The 22,046-nt window shown below is 44.4% G+C and overlaps 1 protein-coding gene across 7 annotated transcripts in view; it reads right to left on the reverse strand.

The window, feature by feature from the left end:
- Positions 1-22,046, reverse strand: part of CALN1 (calneuron 1) — a 478,931-nt gene that overhangs the window by 211,218 nt on the left and 245,667 nt on the right. The window lies entirely within an intron of this gene.

Raw genomic sequence — 22,046 nt, forward strand, 5'->3', positions numbered from 1 at the left:
AATAATCTTTCAAAATGGTGTGACAATCGATGCACTATAAAGGAAGAGAGTTGGGGGTCTCTTGGAAGAAGCTGTCCTCTCTCTTAAAAGGGGACACGCTTTGCTTTGGCTGCTGTGCTGTGAAGACGGGGTATTTGCAGACGTCTTGCATCCATGAGGAGAAGCCAACAGAACTGCAGAGCTGTAACTTAAAATTCTGACATCTTTTTTTTTTCTTTTAAGATTTTATTTATTTATTTATTTGAGAGAGAGAGAGAGAGAGACAGAGCACGAGCAGGATGGAGGGGCCAAGGGAGAAGGAGAAGCAGACCTCCTGCTGAGCAGGGAGCCCGAGGCGGGACTCGATCCCAGGACCCCAAGGCCATGACCCGAGCGGAAGGCAGACGCTCAACTGACTGAGCCACCCAGGTGCCCCTAAAACTCTGACATCTTGAGTGGCTGAATTAACCAGCTGGGAACTCAACCTACCTCCAGACTTAACATGAGAGTCATTAAAGCTACGCCATTTTATATAGATATGGCTGAAAAAGGCTACCTTGGATGGTATATCTGAATATATTTGAATTACTGTGCCCAGCTTTTATAGAACAGTTGGATACATGCCTTCTTCACAGCAAATAAGAAAAAAAAAACGTTTTACTCTATGAAGATTCTATGAACCGTCAAGGTGCAATTGAACCTTTTACCGAGAAAACTATTCAGAACCAATTAGGGTAATATAAAACGAATCGCTTTTGGCAGGCACTTTTGTTTGCCAGATGGGCAATCCTAAACAACTCTATTAGATTGGCTAACTCAGCCAGCCAGGTGGGGAAGGGTTTTGTGGCCAGCTCATCCTGAGAGGTAGGGTGATGTAATCCCACTGAAGACTGTGTATTTTGTAATAACTATATTATTTCAACACAGGAAGGGGTGTTTGCAAATCCCGGCATCAACTCTTCTAACACAAGATCATCTCCTTCAAGCTCCATGATGAAGGACTCCTAGCTGTCTACCTGAGTACCTGCTCGGGCATTTAGCTGATCCCAAACTCGTTTTTGGAAAAAAAAAAAAAATGACCCTGTTGCTATGTGGTTCTGGGGCCGCTCCATTTAGGCACAAACAGACATCGGGCTATTACATTTTAAAGATCTTTGTAACTTACACATTTGGATTTTAAAAAAAGGCAAAAAAGCAAAACCATGAACCACCTCTAAATCAATAACACAACATACCCGCAAATCTTGACTATCAATCTCAGCTTTTTTTTTTTTTAAGATTTTATTTATTTATTTGACAGAGAGAGAGACAGCCAGCGAGAGAGGGAACACAAGCAGGAGGAGCGGGAGAGGGAGAAGCAGGCTCCCAGTGGGGCAGGGAGCCCGAAGTGGGGCTCGATCCCAGAACGCTGGGATCACGCCCTGAGCTGAAGGCAGATGCTTAACGACCGAGCCACCCAGGTGCCCCTCAATCTCAGCTCTTCACAACTAGTTCTGAGGCGCCCTCCCACACAGTCCAATCACCTGGGGACTGCTGGAAGTGTTGGCAGTTATGGGTGTCCTTATTTCACATCAAACTACTTCCACAACAGTGGCTTCCCCCCATTCGCCTTTGTTCCAGTCAGGAGGACACCCAGAACGTTTGATTCTTCTTCAGCATGACAGCCCTTCAAATATTAAGTGACAACCTAAAATGTTTGAAGACAACCATCACGTCTCCACAGAATCTTCTCTCTTGAGCAAGGGTTCCCAGTCCCATCTGTGACTCATTAGAGAACATGACCCAGAGTCTGGCTGGGATCCTGGTTCTCTCTTCCATGGGTGTTCTATGGGATCTTAAGGTCAAGAGGCCAGAACTGAACCCCATACTCCATCCGTGGTCTAAGCAGCAAGGACAGAGGGAAGAAGGATTTCCCTTGTCATGATACCATATCTGTGGCAGCACAGTCTAGAAGTAAAACTGTGTTGTTGACAGTCCCGTTGGCCTGTGGATCCACGTCGAACCTCATGCTTAGCACTAGAAACTGTGCTGATGGTCGACCACCTCTTGTCATGTTTTTCATCCCCTACTCTTGTAGAGTCGGTTGTTTAGATGCCAGGGCAAGACCTTACAATTGTTTCTGATAAATCGCAGCTTGCTGGATTCAGCCTAATTGTTCTGGCCTGTCAAGATCTTTTTGGATCCTAATTCCATCATGCACTTGCTTCAGCAAATCACTGCTAAAATTATGAAGCAGAAGAAAGCTGGAGACAAAGCCCTGTGGCATGTTACTGGGAGCCTTCCCTGGAGCATGGTTATTCTCCCGGTTATAAATCTACCTAATTTCATAGCATCCAGTCTTGACTTTTCCATCTTGTCCTTCAGTACTTTTTATATACTAAAAGTAAATTGGTCAAATGCCTTGGTGCAAACCAGGTACCCCCCCTTCTAGGGTAGCCATTTGCCCCATTTTTCAGTACATATATCCTTTTTTCAAGAAAGGCAAAGGTTTCTAGGGACCAATCATCCTTTTCTGCTTACTGTTGTATAACCAAATATAACTATGCATGAGTTGATCTGCCCTTGGTGACAGTCACTCTGTGAGTTTTAACAGAGATTCGAATCTTCACTAGAAACCACACAATTATGATGGAATTCTGTAATTTGACTTCTGCAAAGGCCAGGGAGTGCCAGAAGTCAGGAAGGACCAACCTTTGGGAGGCCCCCTTCTAGGGCACTGTTTTGTCCTGGGGAGCTGATGAACATAGAAACTTTTTAAGGAATCCTAAGGGTCGTATGGATGTCGTAGTTGTGGAAAGGGGCGGGAGGTCTCAGTATCCGAGGAGCTCAGGTTCAGAGAGCTCCAGAAGCCTATTTCCAAATGACTCCCACCAGAGGGAAAGAGTTAGAGCCCTGTCAGCATTAGAGCCATACCTTTATTGGTCACTTTGATAACACAATATATACATGATAATACGAGCTTACCCCTTCTGTCTACCTATGTGACAGGCACCTGTTTTAAGACATTTAAATACCCATTTCACTTAATCCTCAACCCTATGAAGTAGGTACTATTTTTATCTCCTCATGTCACAGGTAAGAAAATGAGGCAGAGAGAAGTTAAGAGCCCCCAAAGAGGGAACTATTTAAGTACTTACTCCCCCAAGAAGACTGGTCTGAAATGGAACAACAGGGGCGCCTGGGTGGCTCAGTTGGTTAACCATCTGCCTTCGGCTCAGGTCATGATCCCAGGGTCCTAGGCTTGAGCCCCTCTCCCTCTGCCCCCACCCCTGGCTTGTGCTCTCTCTCAAATAAATAAATTTAAAAATCTGAAATGGAAGGACAGGCTACTTCTATGTTTTGGTCCAGTAATGGGGACAGGAAAATAAAGGAGAAATTCAAGCTGAGCCTGACATCTAGAGACAAAATGGGTTCCTTCACTCCCTTTTCCATGGCTCTTCTGGGTCTCCAAAACACTCTAGAGGGTAGCATTTTGTACAGAAAAGTAAAAAAAAAAAAAAAAAAAAAAAAAAAACTGTATCAGGTCTCTCTGCCCCCCAAAAGAGTACAGGGGAATTGGCTAATAAATTGCTTTGCTAAGGTGAAGTTAGCATGGGGTGCCCAGGGATATACTGAATGGCCTGCCTCTGCCAGGTGTCCATGACAGCACGCTGTCTACACAGGCCCTGGTCCAGCAAAGGTGACCTCAGGCCACCTTCTGCTGCTTCCCTAATCTGCATCAAGTAGCAAAGACAAACCAGGGGTCAAAGGCAAAGCAAAGCAGCTGATTCTATCCCATCTCATAAACCGTGGAGTAATCTCATTTTTTCGAGGTTCGAAATTTCAAAATGTTCCAAATTTTTCCATCTCTCTCTTCTTCTATGTGCACTGTATAGTAGTCACTGTTTACATATCTAGTTCCCCTACTAGACAGTGAGTTAAACCAGACTAATTTAGTAGTCTCTGTCACCAGCCAATTTGTGTCCACGTGTTCATGCAAAAATATCATTCTGAATCAAATCTCAAATCATCAGTTTTGGCTCAAAAGAAGGGTAAGGAAGAACAGCAATCTCTCTACTTTTTTAAAAACATGTACTTCGGTCAGTAGAAGATTCTAAAACATACAGGACATTCATTTATTCATAAATGATACGATATACTATTTACTTGCCAAATATTAGCAAAGCTCAGCTTTCTTCTTAATGTTACATTTAAAAAGGTATGAGTAAGTTCTAGTATTTTCTTCCCAAGCCTCGATGGATTTTTTTCCATAGCCCCTGGACGGCACCCCTTTGGATTCCTACAGTATAGACCATGATGAAGTTGAAGGGATATTGAATTATAATCATGGATTTAACATTAATTACTTACTGATCTGGGCCAAATCACTCTTCCTCTTTGTGTCTCATTGTCCATATTTTTCTACTGGACTAATAATACTCACGGAGCTACCTTGCACAGATGGTAATAAAACCTCCAAAAAGGTTAAACCATATGTCGACAGAAAACAGTGCTATTTTTATCATCATGGTTATTATATTGATGACTGTGGAAAAGCTGGGGATAGACACACTGAAAACTTTCAGAAGTAGACTGATTCTACGTTCTGGTAGAACCAGAACCATTTTTGAGTGCAGTGAAAATCACATCCCTATCAAGGACAATTTGGCTTGTCAACTGGAGTAGCAGAGGTCAAACACATGGGGAGGGCAGGGGACATTAAGGAGGGGCTGAGGACTTCTGTGTTGAATTACAGACTTGATAAGAACCATCCCGACCATCAGAACTCTTGGATCACGGAATGGGTGGCCATAGAAAGTACTAGGTGGTACAGGAGGGGCTTGCTCAGGCAGACATCCATCAGGGGCCTCCCTAGAAGAACATTTCCTAGGTGCGTGGCTATGGTAATTGATACTCTGTATTAGCCTCTTGTGGCAGCTAGAGCAAATCATCACACACTTGGTGGCTCAAAACAATGAAAACTTATTGTCCCACAGTTCTAGTGGCCAGAAGTCTGAAATCAGCCTCCCTAGGTCAAAATCAAGAGCATTCCTTTGGCATGCTCTAAGGGAGAATTTATTCCTTGCTTCTTTTAGCTTCCAGTGTCTTCTGACTTCCCTGGTTGGTAGCTACATTACTCCAATCTCTGCTCCTGTCTGCACATGGCCTTCTCTGTGTGTGCCAAATATCTCTCTGCTTCCACGTGATTGCATTTAGGGCCCACCCTGATAATACACGATAATTTCCCAGCTCAAGGTCTTTACCTTAGTCACCTCTACAGAGACTTTTTTTTTCCAAATAAGAGAACATAAGTTCCAAGGGTTAGGACCTGATATCTTTGGGGGGCCGCTTTTCACCCTACCATACTCCTCTCCAGTTTCCCTGGACCCTGAGATCCTATGATCCTAGGGTTAAGGCATATGCAGCAACACAAATAAAGGAAGGTCTTATGTAAATGGCATGAATACAAAAGCAATTGGGGATGGAGGGAGAGCCCAACCATGGCCTCTTGGGGACATACAGAGGCTCCCGGAGCATTCTTCCATGCACACAGACCCTGAACCACATGGAGCACAGAGGAGAATCCCAGTGCCTGACAGTCTCCAGGCAACTCCCCTGGCCCTGGCCCGTCCTATTTTCTTCTCTCTTCCACCTGATATTTTCTAATTGCTTTAGGAAAAACTCTTGTCACTACAAAGCAAACAGCCTCTCTGTCAAGACCAGTTTGGTCAGTCAAGCACAACAACACATAGGAAGGGAGAGGGCAGATGAAGGTGACACGCTGTCAGGAACACAGAACAGTTACTACAGTCACATCTTTCCCTTCCTAAAAAGCTAGAAGACAACTTGCATCATTTTTACATGGCCTCCTGGAGAGAACAGGCCAGAAGAGGGGCAGTGTGTTCTGGGACAGAGACTCTGTCTGACTGCCCCAGGCCCACGAGGCTCTACCTGGCCCAGCACTCTGCTGTTCGTGGAGAACTCGGGACTCAGCCGGGTTCTACTCCCTGATGGCACCCTCAAATTCTAAATACATCCCCCCTGTTCTACACAGTTCTTTGTGATTCATGAGTCTGCCTGCACCCCTATGGAATCCCCCATTCATATCCCCTGCTTCTGTCTTCTTCAAAGGGGTAAGAGTCCCCTGAGTATATTACGGGCCTATAAATAAGGACTTCTTTATCTGTATCCAAAATTTCTCATTCAAAAAAAAAAAAAAAGATCTCAAAGTATTAATTTCAAAATGTCATGTATAATCCTGGGTTAACGATCTATAATTACAATATTATAGATTTTTATTTTAAAGATTTTATTTATTTATTTGACAGAGAGAGAGACACCCAGTGAGAGAGGGAACACAAGCAGGGGGAGTGGGAGAGGGAGAAGCAGGCTCCCAGCGGAGGAGCCTGATGTGGGGCTTGATCCCAGAACGCCAGGATCACGCCCTGAGCTGAAGGCAGACACTTAACAACTGTACCACCCAGTCGCCCCGCAATATTACAGATTTTAATCTTGTCCCCCTTTTTTTGCATCTTCATTCCAAGAGGACCAAATTTTGTCATATGTTCCTGGGAGGCCTCCCCCCAACACCATGCCTCAGTGTTTTAAGTCCTATTAAGAGTTTGGTTCATAAGGCTTTGCTGTGAAATAAAATCATGGCACAACCAGCCCCAGTGCCTGACGGAGCTCACCCAGAAAGTTAAAACAGAAGGAGGTGGAGAGCCCCCAATGAGTTCTGCTTTTTTTAATAGCTCCCTGTGGCTTTAAGAACCTACAGTTCCAGATGAAAAGGGTAGGTGTTGAACCTTAACCAGGGTAGACAGGAGTATCATAAAAGTGTTTCTCTAGGAACATAAGAGGTGGGATTCAGGTTGCGTTTAGTCTCTCTTTCCACAAATATTTGTTGAGCATCTACTAGGTGCAAGGAGTCAATTAAGAACCGAAGGAATCAAATCCTAATATGACAGGTCCCTGCCCTTAAGAAGCTAGCCATTCTGAATGGATAAGCAAAATGTGCATATGTGTGTGTGTGTGTGTGTGTGTGTGTGTACACTCAGAGTGAAATATTATTCAGCAATAAAAAGAAGGAAATTTTGCTATTTGTGACAACATGGAGGGCATTATGCTAAGTGAAATAAGTCAGACAGAGAAAGACAAATCCTGTATGATCTCACTTGTATGTGGAATCTAAGTGAAAATCTTCAAAAAAACAAAACAAAAACAAAAAAAAAAACAACACAGGGAACAGACTGAAGGTCACCAAAGGTGAGGGACGCTGGGGAGTAGGGGAATGGATGAAGGTGGTTAAAGGTACAAATTTACAGTTAGAAGATAAATTAAGTCCTGGGGATGTCATGTACAGCATGGTGACTATAGCCAAGAATACTGCATTATATATTTGAAAGCTGCTAAGAGAGTAGATCTTAAAAGTTCTCAGTATAAGAGAAAAAAATTAACTATGTGTCATGATGGTGTTAAATAAACTTATTACAGTAATCATTTTGCAATACATATATATTATACATAATATATATACATATATATACATAATATATACATAATTATAAATATATAAAATTATGTTACATACCTAAAACTTATACAGTGCTATATGCCATTTATATCTCAATTATATAGATAGACTAGATAGATAGATAGATAGATAGATAGATAGATAGATAGATAGAAAGAAGCTGACCATCCCACAGGGAGCAAATACAACTATCAATTATATCGGTCTTTCCGGATAAGACAGAAAAAACAGGCTTTGGTTTGTTAAGAAGACGAAGCAGAGAGGAGGTATCAAAAATCCTATTACAGGCTCAAAAAGGATAAAGATCGTATTTGGAGGCCTAACCAAAACCGTTTCCAGAGAGAAGATGCAGTAAGCTGGATCTCAGAGACGGGGCAGTGCCCTGGTCACGGGGGCAGGGCTCCTCAGGGCCCACATCATTGACTGGTTCTGTGACCTGTTCCCCTTCCACCCCCTAAAAGGATCAGCACAGCTGCCCATTTTATGGGAAACCTGGCGTCGGATTCAGTTCCCTGACAGCCTGCTTGCCAAGTCCATGGACATTCACCTATTCCATTAATCAACAAATATTTACAGAGTGCCTACCACCTGTATGGCACTGTGCTGGGAGCCAGGGGGAGCCGAATGTAAACTGGAGTAGATCATCCCTGGAAGAACGTTATAGTCTCATGAGATAAAATCTGTAAATAAATAGATACGGAAGAGCTATCAATTGAATGCTATGAAAATTGAAAGAAGACGACATTACTTCCAGCCAAGCAGGGAAGATTAATGGAGAAAAAAAAGGCATCTGAAAATCAGAGAGATATATAACCAAAAATGTCCTAACCCCATTCCCCAGAAGAGGAGGTAAGCCCTTGACTGATGTTTACTCTTTCTGACATGCAATAACTTAAATTCTACAATACAACATTAACAATACTTAAATACTATGATATTATATATATATACACACACACACACATATATTTTATACACACACACAAATATATTCATAACAAAGTAAGGAGGAAATACTCATGACAATTACAGTTCTCATTTCTGTGACTGGTCATGTGGTCATAGCTGGTAACCTTCTTTTCCTACCCATCTGTACCCCTTTGCCTTCAGCAAGCACTTCCATCACCTGTGATTCTCTACATAGTGGGGTGACCCAAATCTTCATTCCTGAAGGTTTGGGGCTAGTAGTATTCCTGCCTGGATTGTGCTGTTAGGGTTTTCCATTGACTTTAATCACAGGGCAGGGTAATACCAAGACAGCCCCCTCAGGGATCTCCCGTATTCCAAACATACTCTTCCTTACCTCCACTATGGAATAGCAGTCCAATCATTTTCCCATGGTACTCAGGATCAAACACCCAGCGAGAAAAATAAGTCCCTTCTTTGTCTGTTGATGAAGAGGCATGAGGAGCCCAAAGTGGCCGGTCGCAGTCTTAACTCCCAGTTCCATGGAATCATTGTCATGCCTCCTCCATTTGTAACTAAGGCCTCCATGCCAGCAGAGCATAAGACCATGGGGGCAGGAAGCAAACATTTCACCACTGAGTCACCAGGAGTAATAGTAGATTGTCCTACTCCCATTTTCACCCCTTGATTCCTGCACCGATGAATCCTGGCTAGGAGACACAGAGCCACATATTGTAGGCCTACTGATTCAAGTATATACTGCCTTCTGGACAACCTTGCCTTAGCCCTGAAAGATGTTGCCACCTAGCTGGCACTGTAACAGACTCTTCAAAAGGTTACTCCACAGTTTCATTAAAGCAGCTGCTTCAGGGTGGTGGGAAACATGGTAAGGGCAGTGAATTCCTTGAGCATGGGTCCATTGCCACACTACATTCCCTGGGAAGTGAGCTCCCGGATGAGAAGCAATGCTGTGTGGAATACGGTGCTGATAGATAAGGATTTTCTAAGTCTAAGAAGAACTGCATATAGGGAAGCAAATATGTATCTAGTGTCTACTGAACAGTAAGGACGAAACACTGCCCCTTCCACGATGGAAGCTGTCCAGTATAATGTCCAGTATAAGGACTCAGCGTTTGTCTCTGCTACTGGCCGACGGGGCACTCAGCAGTGGCTGTAGCCAGGTCAGTCTTGGTGAGTGGAGAGTCACGGTGCTGAGTGCATGCGTAACCTCCAACCCTGCCACTGTGACCACTTCTTTCAGGAACTCACTGGGCCATGCCAGGGATGGCTGGGGGGAAAAGCTGACTGGTATGCACGGAATGGGTCAGCCTATCCACTTGATGATTAAAATCCTCCTCTGCGAGGTCACTCTTTGGTGAGTATTCATATGAGACACAAATATTTTCATGTTTTTTACCCCTTCACAGAGGTCTATACACATATCTCTTCCCCAGATTTCCCTGTCACCGATTTTCCAATCATGTTCCAAGTCCCTGACCATCCAGCCAAACCACTGGCGAGGGCCCATGGATTGGTGTATAATCATATGTCTGGTCATTTCTCTTCCCGAGCAAAGTCAACAACCAGGTGCACTGCTTGACGTTCTGCCCACTGAGAGGTTTTCCTTTCACCACTGTCCCCAAGGGATGACCCAGGGAGGGGCCACCGAGCTGCAGCTGTCCATTTTCAGGTGGTTTAAGTGCCTATCGTGCAGAGCCATCTGCAAACCAAGTCTTGCCTTCCTCTGTCAACTGGTCATAGAGAGCTCCCCATGAGGCCACTGGTGCAGGCAGGGAGAGAGAGGTCAGTGTAGCAGAAATGGGGACCATGGGCGCTTGGGCCACTTCTTCATGTAACTCCTCGTGTCTTCAGGAATTGTTTGGGCCCAGGCAGATACACACGACTTCCATTTGATGATGGAATGCTGCTGTGCACTCCCAACTTTATGGCGTGGTGGGTCAGACAAGACCCAGTTCCTGACGGGAGACTCAGGTTGCATGGTAATATGGTGGCCCAGAGTCAAGGATTTAGTCTCTCCTAAGGCCCAGTAATAGGCCAAGTGTTGTTTCTCAAAGGGAGAGTAGTTTGGGCAGAGGATGGCAGGGCTTTGCTCCAAAATCCTAAGGGCCCATGCCTTGATTTACCTTTCAGGGCCTAACAAGGTCCCCAAAGAGAATCTCTCTCTGTCACAGACACTCCAAGAACCATTGGATCTGCTGGATTGTTCGGCCCAAGAGAGCAGCCTGCATAGCAGCCTGGACCTACTTAGAGCTTTACTCAAAACTAGCAGCTTTACTGGTCACTCAGCAAAGAGGCTGGGGTAACACACTGAAATAAGGAATATGTTGCCTCAAAATCCAAAGAGGCCCACTAAACACTGCACCTCATTTTTTGGTCATAGGAGGGGCCAATGCAACAACGTATCCTTCACCTCAGAAGGACAGCTCAGCATGTCCCACGCCACCGGACCCCTAGAAATTTCACCAAGGTAGAAGGCCTCTGAAATTCTCAGATTTATTTCCCATATTTCTACTCTGACATACAAATGCCTAACCAATAAACCTAGGGCAGTTGCTGCTTCTTGCTCCCAAGGTCCAGTCAGCATAGGGTCATCAATATAATGGACCAATGTGATATCTTGCGGCAGCAAAAGACGAGCAAGATTCCCACAAACTAAATTACGGCACAGAGCCGAAGCTAGGCCAGTGAAAGTGTATTGATGGCTTTGCCAGATGAAAGCCAAGTGTTTCTGGTGGTCCTTCTGGACAGGGACGAAGAAGAAGGTGTTTTCAGATCACTAGCTACATACCAGATACCAGGGGATGTGTTAAGTTGCTCCAATAATGAAACCACCTTTGGTACAGTGGCTGAAATTGCTGCCAACACCTGGTTAAGCTCATGAAAATCCACTGTCATTCTCCAAGATCCATTTGTCTTCTTCATAAGCCAAAGAAGTGAGCTGAATGGGCATGGGGTAGGTGGGAATCAACACCTCTCCACCTTTCAAGACACTGACGGCGGCACTCATCTCCGCAATCCTTGCAGGAATGTGGTATTGCTATTGGTTCACTGTTTCCTGAGGTAGAGGCAGTTCTAGAGGCTTCCACTTGGCTCTTTTTTTTTTTTTTTTACCGTAATAACCCTCACTCCCTAGTCAGGGAAAAAAGTGGGGATTTGGCTACCAGCTAAGTATGTCTACTCCAATTACTCATTCCAAAACCAGGGAAATAACCACTGGATAGGTTCAGAGAGCCACTGAGCCACTGTGAGACGGACCTGACCCCCATCAATCCCTACTCTACTGGTGGACCACATGTCATTTTGGTTCCCCTGGAATCGATGTCAGTTCAGAGCCAGCACCCACTGTCTCTGAAAGGACTGATTATTTCCTTTTCCCAATGCATGGTTGCCCTGGTGAAAAGCCTTGGGTTCCCTTGGAGAAGGCTAGGAGAAGTATAATGGTACAAAATTGTTCGGTGTACTGAGGTCTTTTCAAGAGGACCTGGCCGCCCCTTCGTTTAAGGGGTCTGGGTCTGTAAGCTGACTCGTGTCTGGGAATTGATAAAGGGATCATAACTCTTGTTTTTACGATTCAGGTTAGACGTTTTTGTTCACTTGATCTAGAACATTTCCGCTTATACAGATCAAGTAAGAATTTAGTAGGCTTCCTATCTATTTCACTTTTATGATCAACTAGCTACGTGAGTCAGACTATTCTGATTGCTTCTTTGAGTTTATTGTCCATTGCAGCAACCACGCCCGCCTTGCCTTGACAGTGGAGTGTTGCCACTTGGCGTCCCCATGCTGGGTTTCCCAATTCACTGACTACAGTTCCCACTGGGAGTTTTGGCCCACAGAGAAGAATGACCACAGAGATCTTCAGGGATGCCAGGGCTTCCCTCATAAATGTATTCCTCACAATATGGGTGAAAGGTATGTCTTCTGGACCCTCCCAGGGCGGGTGAGTAGGTCTTAAATGACGAATCCCCTGTAGCATTCCAATCTCCTGAAGACTTCCATGCCTTCCTCTACATCAGATCAAGGGAGGTCCCGCTTTTCCATCTCACTCATTGTAGGCCACCTTCTGGTCCATACGCCATCCAACGAACCAATTTGCTAGAGCCCTTTCTAACTCCCCAAGTGCAACATTAAATGCAGAATCCCTGCTCCGTGAGCCTAAGCCAATTTTATGTTCCTTCCACCATTTTTCCACACCCTTAATTTCCATTCCATTCCATGTTCCCCAGATTTCTGTGTATAAACTAGAAAACTCAAGAAGTTCTTTTGGATTGCAGCACATTTCCTCATGGGTCACATTTTGTACCTTGACTTCAGGATGCTGTTAGGACTCAAGTCTAATCACAGGTCCAGAAGCAAGGACAGGGGTGGGGGGTGGTTCCTAAGGAGACTCAACATCGCCTTGCATGACAACTGCTTCAAGGGAAGGCATTACAGCTTTCTCAGACAATTCAGGATTCATCCCCTAGCTGGAAATACTGCTCCCACAGGAGATCGGGAGCACTTTTCCACTAGCAAAGAAGACTCATCAGAATTTGGGGGCTCCATGTCTCCAGCTTCATCAGGATCTTCCCATACATCCCCATTCCAACTTTGAGGATCCCATGCCTTCCCAGTCAATGCCCTTACTTCAATAGTAGGCCTTCTATGAGGCCAGAAATGCAATTTGTATTGTAATTCAGCCAATTACAGGATGAGATTCTGGGTTTCATTTTCAGCGATCTCAGCCCTTCAGCTACAAGAGATAAGGTTCTCCTGTAAGGCACACATGGAAGCTTTCAGATCATTTATGTGGCACTTGAGCTGAGAATTAGAATCCCTGAGCTCATCGTTTGCTTTCGCTGCTTTGTCCAGCAACATTAGGAACAAACAACCAATCTCATTATATTCATTAGTTCGCCAAAAAGGGTTGAAAGTTTCATATATACAATCAGCCAGGTCCTTGATTCTTATAAGTGGTTGGTTAGGAGGAGCCAATGGTGATATTTTACATATCTCCACTGCCAGATCACACCACGGACCATCAGGGCTCTGTTATCACTAGAAATCGTCATTAGCATCTTTACATCTCATCAGCTGAGAGAGCCAATCCAAACTCTAGAACCAGTTCAGAAAGTTTATCCTTAAAATTCTGTTCCTCCAGGACCACCTTTGTTATCTGCATAGTCAGGGTTCTCTAGAGACACAGAAGCAATAGGATGGTTATGTAGAAAATATATGTACAATATGAGAGAGATTTATTATATTTATATATCTACCTATAGATACATAAAGGCCTGAGAACCAGAAAAACCAATGGCGTCACTCCTGACCCAAAGCCAGCAGGCTCAAGACCCAAAAGGAGGAGATATTTCAGTTTGAGTCTGAAGGTAGGAGATTACTGATGTTCCAGCTCCAGCAGGAAGCTGGAGGAGCTCCCCCTTAATGATGAGAGGATCAGCCTTTTTTGTGCTCTCCAGGCCTTCGGCTGATTAGGTAAGGCCCACCCACAGGAGGAAAGGCAGTTTGCTTTACTCTGTCTACTGACTCAAATGATAATCCCATCTGAAAACACCCTCACAGACACACCCCAAAATATCTGGTCACCCTGTGGCCCAGACAAGGTGACACATCAGATCAACCATGATAAGTAGGAATAAAGTCAATCAATCTGGAAGGTAAAACCATGCACTAGAAACATTCCACAGTTGAGTTCGGCTGAAGCAGTTTCCTTATCTTTAGAAAATCTTGGAGCTTTACTATTTTATTATAGGTTTTTGTCTGCTTGTTGAACTTGTGCCATAACAGTCCATAGGCCACCTTGAAGGGGAATGCTTCAGAGAAAGTACTTAGTAAACACTGGGTGGGGAATGAGTGCCCCTCACCCCCCCGACAGCATCATCCCTGCCTCTCCTGGGTGACCTTGACCAGGTCCATCCCCAGCCCTGACCAGCCTGTCTCTGTGCCGATTCATTCGGACTCCCTGAATGAATGGCAGAGTGTCAGTGTGTGGTATACTCCTCCATCAGATAGTCTGGTCAAATAGTTCTCTTGGGTCTTCCTGCCCTACCTCCCTGGCTCCCCTACCATGTCCCTAAAGGCCCCTGAGCCAGCACTGATGCGTCAAGCCAGCCGACATGAGATTTCAACAGAGAAATCTAAAAGCGGAAGAGGGGAAGCTAAGCCCAGCAGAGAGAACAAACATAAGAACGTGGAAGGCAGATGAAGGACTCAAGGATCAGAAGGCAGAGGTCTTTCGAGAGCACAGGGCATAAGCACTTTGTGGCCAAAAGAGATTAGCGTGCCTGGGTGGGCTGTCAGGAGGAGAGGAAAGAAACCCCCACTGTGGAGAAGGCCAATTCGTTAATTCCATACTTTCCGCACACCTACAAAGAGAGCCAGGCTCTGCTCCAGGCTCATAGAGAATCAAGCTCCGTGAAAGTCTTCAGGGGTGCAGAGCTTAAGGTGGCTGACAACCTCGCTCCAAGGTGCAACAATGCAACAGCCTTGGTGTCCAACTGAAGCAAGGACATTGGTTCTGAGCTCTGTCCCTCCAGGTGTCCCCTCTCCAAGATGACTGGGAAGACAGCATCAGGCAGCTGCCCCTTGAAAGCTGTTTGCTATACCTTGGAAAGTTCTTATCTGCCGAGTCAGAACCATTTCCAGGTTGAGTGAAGGAGGCTCCGAGGCCACTGGAATGGGCCGGGATCCTGGACCGGCTAGGGGTGGGGAGATGTGTAGGACACACTTCCGACGTCTCCAGCCCCGCCCCCTCACTTTCTCCCTACCCCCAACCCTCTCTCCCCCTAAAGAAGTCTTGTCTTCCCTGGAATATCTGTAGAGATGTGTGTATGTGTGTAGCAGACCTCACACAGATAGGAACAACACCAGTGAAGTAAGAGTGTACCCGTTGTGTTTGCGTTGGGCTATCCCGCACCAAGGCCAGGCAGGCAAGGAACCAAAGCCATAGTTCTGCATGCCATTTTCCAGCAAGATGGCGTCCTTCCTGTGTCCACTTATAGACTGTGGGTAATTATCACTTACAGACCACTGGAAACGTCTAGGCTCTTGTCACCTAAAATTCTCTCCATCTGTCAAATGCTAGAAGAGTAGTAAAAGGCTTCCAGACTGTCTCCCAAATGAAGTTGTGCTGGGCCCACAGGTCTGTGTCTGCAAGGCCCAGTTGCCATGGCAATCCTAGCTAATGAACAGGTATGCAAATGAGGGAAGAATCTCTTCATCATTTGCCAGTTGTGCTAAGTGCGTGCCTTTCCTGAGGCTTGGGGGAGCGAGGGCCAGGGTGTTAGAAAAGCATATGTTCAGTAAAATTTTGTTTAAATGTTTGCTTTCAGAGCTCACCATAAGAAACGATTCTCTTTGGCGGTAGCCTCCCAAAGTGATTTCTATCTGCCAGAGAAGGAAACCGGGGTTAAACAAAAATACACAAAATAGGCCACCTGCACTCGTGTCCAGAAAAAAGTGTGGCAAACATTTGTATCACCAGCAGCGAGCCCAGATTTGGGTCCACAAGGGTAGTGTGTGTCCTAAGTAAGGCCAAGCTGTCCCAGAGCAGACTAGCAGTGTCCACTTCACCCTGCTGCCTCAGGAAGATGCCCTGAAAATCCACAAACAGACACACATTGGCAACAGTGACTTACGCAGAGGAGCCGAGAACACCAGAGCCCAGACCCACAGATGCTGAAGCCACCACGCTGCCCAGAGGTGGACCTCCTGGGTGAGAACCTTCCAGAAGCCACAAGGGCAGGGCAGGAAACAGCCCCTCCCGCCGTGCAAAGAAATTCTGTTCTGGCATTTGGGGAGACCTTGGGCAATTTACTGAATTTCTCTGTGCTTCCATTTTCTCATCTGGAAAATGAGAACAACCCAAGAACCTACTTCATAAGGTGGTTGTGAGGATTAGCTGAATTGAGGGAGGTCAAAGGAGGATTTTCCCGCTGGGAGGCAAGCTCCGCGCATGCAGGGATTCTGTTTGCGCCGTTCATAGATCTGTTCCAAGTGCCCGGAAGAGCACTGGGCCCACAGAGGGAGCTCAACAGCTGTCTGTGGAATGAATGAACCGGCTATTAGCTGTGAATGTGGAGTGCAGACGGTGCAAGGAGGGTAGCAGGTGGCGTCCCTGGGGCCTTTGGCACAGGAGAGGTGACTGCTGGGGGTGCTCTACAGCAGACAGCATCATGCACGTTGTTGGCTCTGCTTGGGACAGAAAACAGGGCAGGGGTACCTGGAACTGGAAAGATGCCCATTCAAACCAGGCCTGGATGAGTTCTGGCTAGTCTGGGGATGAGAGGAGAGCCTTGCTTCGTAGATCTGAGACATGATTCGTGTGGGCTAAGGGCAACCACGCCCCCTCTCATTTGGCAAATGATCATTCGTTTCTCATCGGAGGACTGATCTATGGCAGTGGTCCTGTTTGTGATATTGGTAGGATGTAGGAGAGGATTTTTCACTGAAAACAACAATCTGTAGGAACAGCATACTCCGGGAACAAATTTTACACCAGAAACCACAAGACATGTTTAGAATGAATCCACTTCGTATTCTCAAAAACTCCTAGAAAATATCGACTCCGAAAGACAAGTGAAAAGAAACTAGGAGATTGTCCTTATGGCTGGGAAGCAGAAAGTCACAAGAGACCATCCTCCCCACCTAGGGGATAAGTCACACACCAACCTCCCTTCCTTCCATCCTCCCTCCCTCCCTCCCTCCCTCCCTCTCATCCATCAGAGAGCTAAGGAATCAAAGACATGTAAATGAACTAAATCCCAGAAAGTGATGAGCCCTTCCTAGGAGAGAAGAGACTCCCAGCTACTTTCGTTTGAGGTAGATGTGGGATGAGGGAGAAGTGCCAGCCTAACTCTTAACACACTTGTGCCCTCTACATGTGGGCTGCTGTGACAGATTCAGGTCCCGAGGAGCCTGGCTGCTCTGTCCCCACCACAACTCCATCCCATGGACCTCTGCTGAGAGGAGACAGTGAGCAGGCAAAGGCGAGGGGTAGGGCGAGAGAGCTGAGAGAAACCCCTCTGAGCCTTGCCAGGCTTCGTGGAGCGTCTGCACCTGCTCTCCAAGGACCAGGAACAGGTGGCAGGATGGAGAGAGAGCTCCCAAAAACTCAGAAAAAACTTAGGTTGGAACTGGAGTGCAGAGACAACTCCCCAGCGTCCAGAAAGCTGGCAGGCTTTGGAAAACTTGGCAGCCCTGCTATGAAGCATCAAGAGACCTTGTCAGTGCTCAGATCATAAGCCCTGGTGAACAGAAAGTCCTGACACCTCCCTCGAAATCTTTGAAGTCCGCGTGAACCAAATCGAAGTGACACTGTACCAAAGCCCTGTCCAACTCAACTGCAGGTTTGGTTGATTAAGTCCCTGACACTAATGCCTGGCAGAGGAGTCCTGCCATTCTCCGAGGGTAAATTTTCTTTATTTCAGTCTTACAGGTTTGGTGGTTTTTTTTGTTTTTTTTTTTTTTACACAGAATATTTGGCATTCAATAAAAATTATGAGAAAAGGCAAGAAAGTATGGCTGAGAGTCCAGAGAGGAAAATTCAAGAAGCACACTCAAGAGATGACCCAGGTGTTTTCATGATCAGCCCTTATAATAACTATGACAGTATGTGAAAAGATCTAGTGGTAACGACAGAAAATATGTGAACAAATGGGGAGTTTCAGCAGAGACACGGGAACTACAAAAAGGAAGCAAATGAAATGCTAAAAATGGGGGCGCCTGGGTGGCTCAGTTGGTTAAGCAACTGACTCTTGATTTCAGTTCAGGTTGTGATCTCAGGGTCCTTGGACTGAGCCCTACGTTGGGCTCCACACTGAGTGTGGAGCCTGCTTAAGATTCTCTTTCTCCCTCTCCATCTGCCCCTCCCTCCACTGCGTGCACGCCCCCACCAAGATAAAGAAAGAAAGAAAATGCTAAAAAAATAAAAAAAGAAGAATAGAATGAAGAACTCATTAAATGGGCTTAAAAGCAGACTAGACACAGCACATAAAAAGACCCATTTATAAAAAGTATCCACTGAAACACACATACATAAAAAGGGGAGTGGGAAAAAAATCAGAACACAGTATTGAAGATCTGAGGAATATTATCAAATAGCCTAACAAGTGTATCCTTGGAAATATGCCAGAAGAACAGAGAGGGAATAAAACAGAAGAAATATCCTAAGAGATAATGGCTGTGGATGTGCTAGAATTAATGAAAGAAATCAACCCACAGATCCAAGCAGCTTGACCGATATCGAGCACATTGATTGCAGAGAAAACCATACTCGGGCAGACCACGAGCTGCCAAAAGCTTGCAAAAAATCTTCAAAACAGCCAAAGGAGAAGACACAGCAGATAACAAAAGGTAGCAACAGAAAAAATAACTGCGGATGTCTCATCAGGAACAATGGAGGTCAGAAGCTAATAAAATGATATGTTCCAAATACCCAACGAAACACAAAACTGTTAACCTAGAATGGGCCACCTTTTACCTATCATTTAAATATGAAGATGAAACAAAGACATTTTGTTCAAACAGCTAGTGATGTGCTGATGTTCATTCCAGCATATTCTCAGTAGCCAAAGAGTAGAACTAACCCAAATGTCCGCCAACAGATAAACAGACAAACAAAATGCAGTACAGACATACAACGGAGTATTCCTCGGCCATAATAAGAAAGGAAGTTCTGACCCTGCTACAACACGGATGGATCTTGGAAACGTTAAGCTCAAACAGGTCGACTACAAAAGGACAAATGTTGTATGATTCCACATGTGTCTAGAGAAGGCAAGTTCATACAGACGGCACGTTCGAGATTACCGGAGGTGGGGTAATGGGAAATTGTTGGTTAATAGTTACAGAGTTTCTGTTTAAGATGATGGAGACATTTTGGAAAAAGACAGCGGCGATGGTGGTATAATTCCATAGACGTACTGAACGCCAGTGCATTATACACTTAAAAATACTTGAAATGGTGAATTCAATGGTACATGGGTTTTATCACCGTAAAAAAAAACCAAAAATGAAAACAAAAGACGTTTTGTCAGTGAAATGCTGAGAGTATTCTTCTCCGATAGAAATGCAGCAAAAGAAATGCTAACAGGATACCTTTCTGTTGGAAGGAAAAGAAGCCAAAAGACAGCTCAAATATGCAAGAAGGAAGAAAGAACACCAGCAAAGGTAAAATGGTGATAAATATAATATAGTTCATGCAGAAGCAAAATATATGACAACATAGATTTATATGTTATAAGGTTCTTACGTTGTTTATAAAGTAGCATAAGATTATCGGAAGAAGAAATGTGGTCAGTTATTGCATGTTGTAACCTCTAGAGTGACCACCAAATACACACATTCCAAGGAAAATAATAAAACAGTAAGAGAGACAAAACAGAAGGACTTAAACACCCTCCTTTCAAGCAAAAGATGGCAAGAAAGGAAAAAGAGAACACAGCGTACGGATTTCTAATAGGAAACATGTATCAATGCGGCAGACTTAAAGAGAACCTTACCAATAATTACATAAATCATAAATACACACTAATCTAAAAGATTAGCTGGCTGGATAAAAAGGAGACCCAATTATTTGCAGCTTATAATAAATATAAGGACAGTAACAAGTGGAAAGGTAAGTCATCCACAAACTAACAATACAGCTGTAGACTTCAAGACAAATAGTATTATCAAACATTTCATTACGATAATGATTTATAAAGAAATGTATAAAAGAAACAAATTATAAAGAAAACATCACAATTTCTAATGTGCTTGCGTCTCATAAGAGAGCTTCAAAATAGACACAAAAGCTGCAGAACAAAAAGGAGAAATAGACAAGCCTGAATGGAGAATTTTTTTTTAAGACTTATTTACTCATTGGAGAGAGAGAGAGAAAGAGACAGTGGTGGGGAAGGGGGAGCAGAGTAAGTGAGAGGATCCTGAAGCAGACTCCTCGCTGAGCACGGAGCCGGATGTGGGGCTCGATCCTAAAATTCCGAGACCTGAGCCAAAATCAAGAGTGGGCCACTCAATGGGCTAAACCACCCAGGCACCCCAATAGCTGGAGAATTTAACACCTCCTGACAGTAATTGATAAAAGAAAAAAATTCTCAATAAAGATTCAGAAGATCTGAGCCATACGACCAACCAGTTTGATGTAACTGACATTTATAGAATACTGCATCCAATAATACTAAATACACATTCTTTTCAAGTGCACAGGAAATCAAATGCTGGGCCACAAAAAAGGACATGGTAAATTTCAAAGGATCAAATTCATCCAAGGTATGTCTTCTGATGGCAATGATAACCATAATTATACCTAGATGATATTTAATGATGACAGTAAGATTTCTATAAAATCTCTATTATTTAACAACTAAGCATGATATTTCTAACCAGCCCAGGAAGTCAAAGTAAAGAAAAATGAAAGAAAAAGAAGAAGGAAGGAAGGAAGGAAGGAAGGAAGGAAGGAAAGAAGGAAAGAAAGAAAGAAAGAAAGAAAGAAAGAAAGAAAGAAAGAAAAAAAAAAAAGAAAGGAAGGAAGGAAGAAAAAAACACAAGGGCATTAGAAAATACTACACACTGACAATGAGAAAAGCAACACATTGTGATTTATGGAATGAGAAACACTTCAAATGCCAGGAGAAGACAACGCAGCATTCTTTATGCAGCCTGGAAAAGCAGGCGTGGCCTCCTCTCTCTTTAGTCCCCTTTTCTCCCAAGACACAGCCCAACTATGCAGCCCTACACCCACCCATGCTGGTCATTACAAGAATGTTAGAAAAACAGATGAGAGGAAAGAAGTGTGAGGACACTTTCCTAACTTTAAAATACTCTCTGCAGAAGCGAGTAATTGCTAGCATTGTTGTCATTAATGTTATTACAACATTCCAGGATCTGTCTTTTCTGGATTGCAGCAGACTGGGAAGCCAGAAAGACTAGAGGTGAAATCCCAGTCCCGTTATTTATCAGCTCCGTGACTTCTTGGGCAAGATATGAACTAACTTGCTCTTGGTTTTCTCATCTGTAAAATGGGTGTATGCCTCCTTACCACATGAAGGAAGTCGGCAATCAATGTTAGTCAGTCTCACTTCTTTTGTCTGTTCAAATCAGACCCAATTCTCCGAACATGTAATAATGTTTCCTATAATTTTTTTTAAAGAATTTATAGAATGTGGTTGAAGCTTTAAGGCTTTAAGATCAAAGATCTGAGCTTTCACTCTAACAAGTTTGGAAGAGCAAATTAAATCCAAGTAACTTGAAAAAAACATTTAAAAAGAAAAGGAGAAATCAATGAAATAAAAACAAACAATAGAGGGAATTATCAAAGTCGAAGTTGGTTTTAAAATGTATTAAGAAGGGGCGCCTGGGTGGCTCAGTCGTTAGGCATCTGCCTTCGGCTCAGGTCATGATCCCGGCATTCTGGGATCGAGCCCCACATCAGGCTCCTCCACTGGAAGCCTGCTTCTTCCTNGCTTCTTCCTCTCCCACTCCCCCTGCTTGTGTTCCCTCTCTCGCTGGCTGTCTCTATCTCCATCAAATAAATAAATAAAATCCTTAAAAAAATGTATTAAGATTTCTCTCATCTATGGAACATAAGAACTAGGATGATCGGTAGGGGAAGAAAGGGATAAAGAAAGGG

The sequence above is a fragment of the Ailuropoda melanoleuca genome, chromosome 10, assembly GCF_002007445.2.
Source record: "Ailuropoda melanoleuca isolate Jingjing chromosome 10, ASM200744v2, whole genome shotgun sequence".
NCBI lineage: Eukaryota > Metazoa > Chordata > Mammalia > Carnivora > Ursidae > Ailuropoda > Ailuropoda melanoleuca.